This window comes from Ursus americanus, chromosome 3 (genome assembly GCF_024610735.1).
Source record: "Ursus americanus isolate L20-20 chromosome 3, mUrsAme1.1.p, whole genome shotgun sequence".
In the NCBI taxonomy this organism is placed as follows: Eukaryota; Metazoa; Chordata; class Mammalia; order Carnivora; family Ursidae; genus Ursus; species Ursus americanus.
Genome location: NC_142129.1, coordinates 85,574,886 through 85,587,102, shown reverse-complemented (window position 1 = coordinate 85,587,102; position 12,217 = coordinate 85,574,886). Strand labels below are relative to the sequence as shown.

The 12,217-nt window shown below is 40.0% G+C and overlaps 1 long non-coding RNA gene across 8 annotated transcripts in view; it reads right to left on the bottom strand.

Annotated features, from left to right (window-relative positions):
- Positions 1-12,217, bottom strand: part of LOC148110420 (uncharacterized) — a 191,319-nt gene that overhangs the window by 118,461 nt on the left and 60,641 nt on the right. The window contains exon 1 of one of the 8 annotated variants that reach the window (XR_015724053.1): positions 5,537-10,316. The exons of the other annotated variants lie outside the window; for them this stretch is intronic. This is a non-coding gene — a long non-coding RNA (uncharacterized LOC148110420). Of the gene's footprint in view, positions 1-5,536; positions 10,317-12,217 lie in introns of those variants that run through there. 8 annotated transcript variants of the gene reach the window in all.

The window sequence follows — 12,217 nt, the reverse complement described above, 5'->3', positions numbered from 1 at the left end:
AGTTCTGTAGGACAGGGACAAAGAGTAGTAGGGGAGGTAGGTGGTGGGACAGCCTTTCACCCACCAGAGCCTTCCTGGAAGCTGAGAACTGCCCCAATTTTGAGTTAGAGGGTTTCCAAGCCACATGGGGCCACACTGCCCCCCAGTGTCCATTTGCCACACTGCAGCCGCTCTTACACTGATTCACCCCTGGCCTTTTTCTCTTTTGCCATTTGAGATCCTGCAATATGAGGCCAGTAGACTTACTTCATCATTTCTACTCCACGTGAGCCCCTCATGCAGTCTTGTGCTGAGCTAGGTGGTTGTTGAGGGTAACCTGAGACTGTAATGCCCTAGCTTGTCCCATCACCCAAGCAAGCTGCCTGCACTGGGGGGCATCTGGTTATCCTCTCGGATCCAGCATTTACACAGATTTCTAGCCCTGACAGTGTACTGGAATACCCTGGAGGGGTTTTAAAATAAATAGCCATTTGTATATCACACCCTACTCCAGACCTACAGACAGAATCTCAGAGGATAGACTGGAAAATCTATATAAAAAAAAAACCAAAAACCTCAAGGGATCCCCAATTCAGCCAATTTTGAAAACACGTTGCTTTATCCCTTACTGTGCTGGCTCTAGTCACCTCCTGGGTCCATCTTAGCTTTGTAAACAACGCAAGCAAGAAAAAGTGCTCCCTGCACTGAAAATTAGTGTTCACGCAGAGCTGAAAAAGTGAGGGGTAAAGAGCCAGGTAAGAGGGAGTAGACGGAGAACAAGAGAAAAAGAGAGACTAAGAAACACACAGAAAGGCAGAAAGAGGGGAAGGGAAACAGAGGCACGCACATGCTCATGCACACACAGAGAAAGATGGGGGAGAAACAGAGATGGGGAAGGAAGGCACATTCTCATGACTGGACTAACATTGTGGTATGGCAAGAGACAACCTAAACCAAATCAATGGACGAGTCCCTGGTAAAGAAAAACCTTTTCAGTCGAGGCATGGGGTTATCATCTACGATATGCAAAACCTCTTACATATTGGCAAAGACACAAACAACACAATAGAGAAATGAGCAAAGATATGAGGAAATAACCTAAACAGCCAACACATGAAAAGGTGGGTGAGCTCGCTAGTGGTTTGGGAAATGCAGATTATTACTTTAAACCCATGAGGTTGGCAAAAATCAGAAAACCATGCACCTACTGCTTGGTAGGATATAGGGAAAACGGATTTCTTTAAATCTTGATGGTAAAAATGTAAATTATCATAGAACTTTGAAAAGCTATCTGATACCTTCTAACAAAATTTATCACTCATCATTCAATTCACCTGTTCCATTCCTGGGCCTTGATGCCCTACAGCTTGAAAACAATAGTACATAATGATGTATGTTCAGGAATGTTAACTATGGCATTGTTCGTGGTAACAAAAACATTGGTAATAAAGGGAAAGTCTGTTAATATAGCACTACTGAATTAATGTTGATACATCTAGCCCACTTAATATGATTTTATACAGCAATTAGGAAGAATGAATAAAAGCCATATCACCATTCAAATTTTAGGGATTAGGTATTGTGGTAGAAAAATAAGGCAAAAAATGTTTATAATATTGTCATTTTTGTAAAACAGTGACAAAAACTTTGGTCGCACGTGTGTATGTGTTGTGGGCATGCACACGTGTGTGTGCATACATGCACGGCCAGAGTTCACATTCGGCCAGTATACACTGATGGAGCCACACTGAATGTTGATTCGTACTCTGCGATACTGGTTGCTACATGTTTCGAATGGCACTCCTGCATGTCTGCGTATGAGTACTCCTTCATGTTATTGTGTAGGAGGACATAAGAAATACGGAGAAAAATCCAGACAGGTACAAACTAGGCTCTTAACATAGATTACTTGGGAAGGAAAAGGTGGCTTATCTGGGTAGACCTGGGGGAGAAAAAGAGGGGTAGCCAACCTAATAAGGACAAGAAAAAAAATGTGAAACAATCATAATTATGCTATGCACTTACGTAAAATTTATATATATGTTTCTGTGTATACAGAATTTCGTAAAATATAACAGTTAAGCGGTGCCTGGGTGGCTCAGTCAGTTGAGCACCTGACTTTTGGTTTCTGCATGGGTCGTGGTCTCAGGGTCGTGAGATCGAGAGCACCACATCGGACACCGAGCTCAGCACGGAGTTGGTTTGTCTCCCTCCCTCTGCTCCTACCCGACTTGTGCTCTCTCTCTAAAAGAGATAAATAAAATCTTTTTAAAAATATATATCGGGGCGCCTGGGTGGCACAGCGGTTAAAGCATCTGCCTTCGGCTCAGGGCGTGATCCCGGCGTTACGGGATTGAGCCCCACATCAGGCTCCTCCGCTATGAGCCTGTTTCTTCCTCTCCCACTCCCCCTGCTTGTGTTCCCTCTCTCGCTGGCTGTCTCTCTGTCAAATAAATAAATAAAATCTTTAAATATATATATATATAAAACAGTTAAGAGCTTATTAGTCAACATTGTAATAATGTTGTATAACAAACCAAACCCAAAATCTCAATGACATACAAAAAAAGGCATCTTTTTCTCACTCATAGATCTATGGACAGACAAGTATAACTCCTTTGGGCTGTAGGTCAGCTCCCTGTGACTCTCATTCTGAAACCAGAACTATCTGGGACATGTGGTTCTCATGGATAAGGACAGCAGCACAAGAGGTCAAGCTAACCCATGCAAGCACATTCAAATCTGTTCATGGACTGATGTCACTATCATGACAGCATAAGATGTCTTCTTTTTTTGTCCCACTTTTTAACAACTCATTAGGCATCTATCCATGAAGAGTGCCTCTGTGGGAACTGTGGGATCCAGCACCTTATGTCAAGGGACCCCGAAGAAGTCTCACCACCTGTGCAGCCAGTAACAGGCAGAGAGACATTGGCATAGACTGTAAAACCAGCAGGAGCCAGTAAGTCTGCCCCAACCCCTCTAGGCTGTGGTCTGGAAAACCTAGAAAGTGCTGACTTAGACAGAAACCCACAACAAAAGAGACTTTGTAAAAGTCCAGCCTTCCAGAGGGGATTTCAGCATGGCTTTGGGGGTAAAAATACAAGTTTTGCCACACTGGAGAAGGTACGAGGAATTGCACCAGCACTACCCCTGCTCCTAGGCCACACTGTGCAGGGCTGACCTAAAGAGCCCTTACCACCTCCCCCACAGGATAAGAAAAGAACAGCGAGTAAGGGTTCAGCTTCCCCAGCCATGCTGGATGCTGCCAGAAAAACCCCTTCTTAGCAACACCCAGACTGCTGAGGTGGGACCTCCTATGACTGGCAGGAGGGAGGAGTTCAGAAAAGAGGCAGGTAAGAATGCCAAAGGGTAGTAAAGGGATGTGATTTCTGCTGACAGTGCTCAGGACTTGAGCAGGAAGTCTGCCCACAGCCTCTGGGTGAACCTGACCTGAAGACCTGCCCAGTGGCCCAGGGGCACCCCCAGCATCCTGAGTGCTACACCCACACTCTCCCTAATTCTGAAGGCAGCTCCTTATCTGTGCTCTAGAGTGCAGCTGCAAGAATCCAGTAAATGGTGTGCTCTCAGAAAAACAGACCTCGTGAGCAAGGAAGAAACCACAAACTTGACCTGCAGCACCACCTTCTGGAAAATTAAAGAGAGGTTTCCAGCTGCCAGTCTGGTAAGTTGTAAGAATGAGGGAAGATATATACATGCTTAAGAATTCTGTCACGAGCAAGAAGTATGGAACAGGTGTATTGATACAAGGTTGAGGAAAACCCCAGATTTAACGGAACCAACAAATCATATATCCCACCTGAAAGCTGATAGTAAAGATTTGAGAAAATACTGGGTACCTCAAATGCAAGGGAAACAACACAAAACGATAAGGAACATGAAGAATCAAGAAAGCATGCCATCACCAAAGATAATAATCCTCTAATAAGCAAATTCAAAGGCACAGTATCTTCTGATCTAGCTGTTAAAGAATTAAAGAAATTTTTTGAGGAAACTCAATAAGCAACAAGAAAACAGACAAGTCAACAACATCGGGAAAACAATACATGAACAAAATAAGAAATTTAACAAAGATAGAAATCATAAAAAAAGAACCAAAGAAATTCTGGAGCTGAGGAATTCAATGAATGAAATGAGAAGTGCAGTGCAATAGAGAATATCTACAGCAGAGCAGACCAAGTGGAAGACAGAATAAAGCAAGCTAGAGGATAGACAGTGTTAAACAGCCCCATCAGAGAAGAAAAATGAAAGAACAAAGAGAGACTACATGATATACGGGACTCCATCAAACACAGATATTCAAGTAATTGGGGTTCCAGAGGAGGAGAGAGGGAGAAGGGGCAGAACGTTTATTTAAAGAAATAAGAGCTAAGAAACTCAAAAACCTGAGGAAAGACATGGACATCCAAGTTCATGAAGCTAATAGATCACCTTAGTATCTCAATGCAAAAAGACCTTCTCCAAGACACATTATAATGAGAATGTCAAAAACCAAAGGTAAAAAGAACCCTAAAGGCAGCCAGAGAAAGAAAAGATTGTAACTTACAAAAAAAGGAAAGGAAAGGAAATGAAAGGCAAGGAAAGGAAAGGAAAGGGAAAAAAGAAAGAAAAGAAAAGAAAAAAGAAAAGAAAAGAAAAGAAAAGAAAAGAAAAGAAAAGAAAAGAAAAGAAAAAAGAAAAGACTAATAGCCTGTCAGTGGATTTCTCAGCAGAAACTCCTATAGGCTAGGAGAGTGGAATGACATATTCAAAGTGTTGAAAGAAAAAATTGCCAGCCAACAATACTCTATCCAAAATTATCCTTTATAGATGTCATATAAAGCATACAAAAAATAATATAAATGTAAATATTATCTATTATATATACATATATATTTATATATTTGAAGTACTTTTCCAAACAACAAAAATTGAAGGAGTTCTTCACCACTTAACCTGCAAGAAATACAGAAAGGAATTCCTCAAGCTGAAATAAAAAGAAGCTAAATAGTGATATGAAAACATATGAAAGTATACAACACGTTGGCAAAGGTAAACATATAGTCAGATTTAGAAAACCAAGTCTATAACAGGATAATATGTTAGCCACTTAACTGTAGTGTAAAGGTTAAAGAGAATATTAAAAATAACTACAGCTACTATAATTTGAAAACAAATACACAATATAAAAAGTAAATTATGACATCCAATACATAAAAGGGGAGAGTAAAAGGGTGAAGTTTTGTATGCAAAGTTGCTATCAGCTTAAAACGGACTATTTTATCTATAAAATGTTTTATGTAAGCCTCATGATAACTACAAAGCAAAAACCCAGACTACATTCATAAAAATAAAGGGGAAACAGAGCATACCACCACAAAAACACCACCAATTTATAAAGATAGACAGAAACAGAGAAAAAGGTAATAGAACTACAAAATGGCAATAACATGGTAAGAATAAGTTCCTATACACACACACACACACACACACACACACACACGCACATACATAGAGAGAGAGACACACACACACATACACACAGAGAGAGACTTACTTTAAATATAAATGGATTGACTTCACCAATCAAAATACACAGAATGGCTAGATGGATTAAAAAACAAGCCCCAACTATAAACTGCTTACAAGAGACCCACTTCTGATTTAAGATACACATAGGTTCAAAGTGAAGTGATAGAAAAATTTATAGCACGCAAGTGGAGACCAAAATAAAGCAGGGGTAGCTTTATTTACATGAGACAAAATGTACCTCAAGCCAAAAAACACAGTAACGAAAGACAAGGTCACCAAATAATGATAAAGGAGTCAATTCATCAAGAAGATATAACCATCATAAGCATATACACACACCCAACATCATAACACCTAAATATATTAAGCAAATACTAACAGATCTGAAGGGAGAAATAATATAATACAATACAATAATATCAAGGGACTTCGATACCTCACTTTCATCAGTGGACAGATCAACCAGACAGAAATTCAAGAAACACTGGACTAGCACCATACATTAACCCAAATGGACCTAACAGACATTTACAGAACACTCCATCTAATAACAGCAGAATGCATACTCTTCTCAAGTGTACACTGAACATTCTCCAGGATAGTTCATACAATAGGTAATAAAACAAGTTTTAACAAATTTAAGAAGATTAAAATCATACCAAGTATCTTTTTCTGACCACAATGCTATAAACTACAAATCGACAAGAGAAAAGCCAGAAATTTTATAAGCATGTAGAAACTAAACAACACACTCCTAAACCACCAATGGATCAAAGAAGAAGTCAAAAAAGAAATTACCTCAAGGGGCGCCTGGGTGGCTCAGTCAGTTAAGCATCTGCCTTCAGCTCAGGTCATGATCCCAGAGTCCTGGGATGGAGCCCTGCATCGGGGTCCCTTTTCAGTGAAGAGCCTGCTTCTCCCTCTCCGTCTACTTCTCCCCCCACCCCCTGCTTGTGCATGCACTCTATCTCAAATAAATAAATAAAATCTTAAAAATTAAAAATTAAAATTAAAATTACCTCAAAACAAATTAAAATGGAAATACAACACACCAAAACCTATGGAATGCTACAAAAGCAGTTCTAAGGGGAAAGCTGATACCAATAAATGTATTAGGAAAACAGAAAAAATCTCAACCTAACTTTACACCTCAAGGAACTAGAAAAAGAACAGACCAAGCCCGAAGTTAGGAGAAGGAAGGTAATAAAAAAGATCAGAGCAGAAATAAATGAAACATAGACCAGAAAAATAACAGAAAAGATCAACAAAACTAAGAACTAGGTTTTTTGATGAATAAAGTTGGCAAACTTTTAGCTAGACTAACAAAACAAAACAAAGAAGGAGAGAAGACTCAAAATCAGAAATGAAAAAGATATTACAACTACAGAAATACATATGATTGTAAGAAATTATCAACAATTATATGCTAACAAACTGGACAACCTAGAAGAAATGGATAAAATCCTAAAAACAATACATTCTACCATGACTGAATCAAGAAGAAATAAAAAATACAAACCAACCAATAAAGAAAATGAGATTGAATCGGTAATCAAAAAACCTCCAACACAAAAAAAGTCCAGGACCAGATGGCTTCACTGGCAAATTCTACCAAACATTTACTGAAGAATTAATGCCAATCCTTCTCAAACTCTTCCAAAAAATTTTTTGAAAAAGAGGGAACACTCAAATTCAGTTTACAGGGCCAGTATTACCCTGATACCAAAGCCAGATAAGGACACTACAAGAAGAACAACTATAGACCAATATTCCTGATGAACCTAAGACGCAAAAATTCTCAACAAAATATTTGCAAACAAAATTCATAGCACATGAAAAAGAGCATACACCATGACCAAATGGGATTTATCCCTGGGATGAAAGGTTCAATATATACAAATCAATAAGTGTGATATACCACATTAATAGAATGAAAGATAAAAATCATATGATTATCTCTATAGATGCAGAAAACGCATTTGACAAAATACAAAATCCCTTCATTATAAAACCCTCAATAAGGTGCCTGGGTAGCTCAGTCGGTTAACGTTAAAGCATCGGCCTTCGGCTCAGGTCATGATCCCCCCCACGACCCCCACCTCAGGCTCCCTGCCTCCCTGCTCAATGGGCAGTCTGCTTATCCCTCTCCCTCTGCCCCTTCCCCTCTTGTACTCACATGCTCTATTTCCCTCAGAAAAATTAATCTTTTATAAAAATAAATAAAAAAATAAAAAAATAAAACCTTAACAAATTGGGTATGGAAGGAATATACCTCAACATAATAAAGACCATATACAACAAACCTACAGCTAACATACTTAATGGTGAAAGACTGAAAACATTTTCTCTAAGATCAGGCACAAGACAAGGTTGCCCACTCTCACCACTTACTCAGCATAGTACTGGAAGACCTAGCCAGAGCAAACAGACAAGAAAAATAAAAGGCATCCAAATTGGAAAGGAAGATATAAAATTGTCACTATTTGCAGTTGATATATTTTATATAGAGAAAATCCAGAGACTCAACCAAAACAGTGTTGAAACTAATCAAATTCAGTAGAGTCGGATAGAACAACCAGCATGCAGAAATCAATTGCATTTCTATACACTAATAATGAAAAACATTTTTTAAAAACTATCCCATTCACAATTGCATCAGAAACAATGAATCACTTAGGAATAAATTTAACCAGAGAGGTAAAAGATCTATATTATGAAAATCACAAGACTGATGAAAGAAACTGAAGCTGACACAAATAAATGGAAAGATATTGTGTGTTCATGTTTTGTATGAATATTGTTCAAATGTCCACAGTACACAAAGCCATTTATAAATTCAATATAATCCCTATCAAAATTTCAATGGCATTTTTCACAGAAATAGAAAAAAAATGCTAAAATGTGTATGGAACCACAAAAGACCCCCAATAGCTAAAGAATCCTGACAAAGAACAAAGCCAAAGGCACCATTTTTCCTGATTCCAAACTATACTACAAAGCTGAAATAATTAAAATAGCATGGTATTGGCATAAAAATAGACACTTAGACAAACAGAATAGAATAGAGAGCTCAAAAATAAACCCATATACATGTGGTCAACTAATATTTGACAAGGGAGCCAAGAAGATTCAAGGGGGAAAGGATAGTTTCTTCAACAAATGATGTTTGAAAAACTGGATAATTACATGCAGAAAAATGCAGCTAGGCCCCTATCTTACACCATTCACAAAAATTAACTCAAAATGGATTAAAAATTTAAACATAAGACCTGAAACCATAAAACTCCTAGAAGAAAACATAGGGAAGAAGCTCCTTAACATTGGTCTTAACAATGATTTTGGTTAACACCAAAAATACAAGCAACAAAAGCAAAAATAAACAACTGGGACTGCATGAAACCAAAAAGCTTCAGCACAGCAAAATCAACAAAATGAAAAGTCAACCTACAGAATGGAAGAAAATATCTGCAAATCATGTGTCAGATAAGAAGTTAATACCCAAAATATGTAATTAACTCCTCCAACTCAATAACAACAAGAAGAAACAACCCTATTAAAAAAATGGGCAGGGGTGCTTGGGTGGCTCAGTTAGTTAAGCGACCGACTCGATCTCAGCTCAGATCTTGATCTCAGGGTCATGAGTTCAAGCCCCACACTGGGCTCCATGCTGGGCGTGGAGCCTACTTAAAAAAAAAAAAAAATGGGCAGAGGAAGTGGATAGACAGTACAAATGCCAACAGGCACATGAAAAGGTGCTCAACATTACCAATCATCAGGGAAATGAGAATCAAAACCACAATGAGGTATCACCTTACACTTGTTAGAACACCTATCATGGAGAAGAAAAGAGACAGCAGGCATTTGCAAAGATGTGAAGAAAACTTCTGTGTACTATTGTGGGAATGTAAATTGGCATAGCTACTATGGAAAACAGTAGGGAGGTTCCTCAAAAAGTTAAAAATAAAACTGCCATGTGACCCAGCAATCCTATTTCTGGGTATATATCCAGAGGAAATGAAAACAGGACATCAAAAAGGTATCTGCACCCCATGTTCACTGTGGAATTATTCACAATAGCTAAAATACAGAAACAACACTACACAATGGAATGTTATTCGACCATGAGAAAAAAGGAAATCCTGCGATGTGTGACAACATGGATGAACCTGAAGGCATTATGCTAAATGAAATAAGTCAGCAGAGAAAGACATAGACCGCATGATCTCATATGTGGAATCTGAAAAACAAACTCAAAGAAGAGTAAAATGGTGGTTTAGTATAAACCCTGACATTTGAGGTTTCTTTCTTTTCTGTAAAGCAAGTGCCTGACTTAAGTTTTGATGGCCAACTCATCCACTTCAAAGAGGCACTTACTTCAAAGATCGCTATCTCATTAAAAACACTGCCAGCCACAGGTCTAGATAAAGAGACAGGCCACCTCCCCACACTGAGGCTCCTTTGTCTTAGAGTTCCTGGGTGATTTTGATAACTATTTGGGGCACTTATTTTTCCTCTTCTTGCACTTTAAATTCACCAATAAAAAGTGAGCCCATATAACCCTAGGCCCCCATCCTCTACCTCTAATAAAAGCAGAACCCTATGCCTGTGTGCTTACGCTGTGTGCGTGTGTGCGTGTGTCTGTGTAGCCCCAGGTGTGCTGTGCCATGTTCAGGCCCTGTAAGTAATAAACCCTCTTTTTCCTATGTTTCCTGATTGGTTATTGCTGGAGGGCATCTTGCAATTTAAGAACCACAAAAGCTCTCATGTTTCATTCCCCCTTCTGATTACCCCCCCTTTCTTTATCCCCTTCTTCCCCTACTGATCATTCTAGTTCTTATGTTCCATAGATGAGAGAAATCATATGGTAGTTGTCTTTCTCTGCTATGGACTATGAGAAACAAACTGAGGGCTACAGAGGGGAGGGGGGTGGGGGAATGGGATAGGCCGGTGATGAGTAGTAAGGAGGGCACGTATTGCATGGTGCACTGGGTATTATACGCAACTAATGAATCATCGAGCCTTACATCGGAAACCGGGGATGTACTGTATGGTGACTAACATAATATAATAAAAAATCATTATAAAAAAAAAGAACCACAAAAGCTAATCCAGCCACCACATTGGTTATTGCCAGGCTGACAGCAACACAAAATAACTGCCTTAGTCAGCATGAATGAATACTGCCCTTTCAGTTCACCAAGGGGAATGCCCTATAGCTGCAACTTGCTTACTAAGCGCCTAACTCAGGTGCGTAACACCATCTGGAAAACCAGCACCACTTGCTGGGGGTCTGCGGCTCTGCTATGCGCTTTGGCATATTGCCCCTGTCACAGGTTGCCTGCAGCAGCCAACCCAAAAGATCATAGCTGCCATAATAGTCCAGCAATCTCCCCTGAGCAGCCTGATCAAGGGTATGTAGTCTAACAAGGTGATTAGCCCACTACTCTCGAATTCTAGAGACCTGAATTGGCTATTAATGTGCATGAGGGCCCTTCACTCCTCAAGGCCAAGAACAGCTAAGAAGGGTGCGCTGGATTGCAAGGCTACTGTCACAGTGCAAGGTGAGGCTCTAGGGTAAAGGTACAAGGAAAAGATTGCAGTAGGTGAGGAGCATGGGAGACCTCTGCCTCCAATCACTGAGTCAGTCGGTCATGGCTGGACTACATGTCCTAACCCAGAAGAGTGGAATAGCCACCGGAGAGAAAATGCAACAGAAGCCTATGGTCTGTGTCACCACTTCACTCACTGCTATCACTCCTTGTCCCCTGACCCAATGAGATATTATGGGTCCAATCCCTGGTGTGATATCGCAAAAAAAAAAAAAAAAAAAAAAATTAATGGACAAATATAAATATCCTGAACATCTGGTCCCACCGCCTCCTAAGAACCCTGAAGAGGTACCCCAGCTTCCTAATAAATGCAAACCCCATGAAGCTTCCCAGGCATTGCTCAGTGCCATGCATACCATGCCAAGACTCTAGTTTAGGCTCCAGAGGCCTAAGAGCTTTTCCCCAAGACTCTTTGTGTGGCACACTAGTGGAGGTGGTCCCCAATCCCAGAGAGGTCGCTTAGGACACCCTGTAAAGGAAAGTGACCGCTTATGAAGAGGGCTCACAGTGACATTACCCCAAATTTTCCAGTAACACATAAGATTAAGTTAACAGGAGAAAATCAAAAAGTTGAAACTGATCAAAAACTACCTTATCTGAAATTCAAAGCTTCCTTAAAGATTTCATGCAGCAGGAAGGACAGAGGGGAGCTAACTGGCTATTTCAGGTTTTTTGCTTATTTGAAATGGGCTCTGAACTGTCCTCCATGGCAGGCAAAATCCATCATCTGGCTGGTATTTCTAAAGACCCTGAAGCCCTTCACTTTCTTAAAGTTGTGTGCTCATTTCCTCTGAGATACCATAGATCCTGAGCCCCCTAGGCTTTCCCATGAATGGGGCAGAACGAAAAAATAATGCCTCACAAGATGTCCCTGCCACCAAAGGAAAAGCTGACAGGGTAATCAAGGCCTCTAGAGAGGATGAAGAGGGGGAAGGGAAGGCAAAGGCCCCCAGAGCAGGGCCCTCCCTCTCCTAACCGGCATATTTATTGCCTGGGGCTGTGCCCATCCTTCCATCATAATGATCACTGCTAAGGCTTACAGTAAGTGGATAACATTAGATGAGGCCCATCTCCTGCTACACAAAACTGGCGTGGTT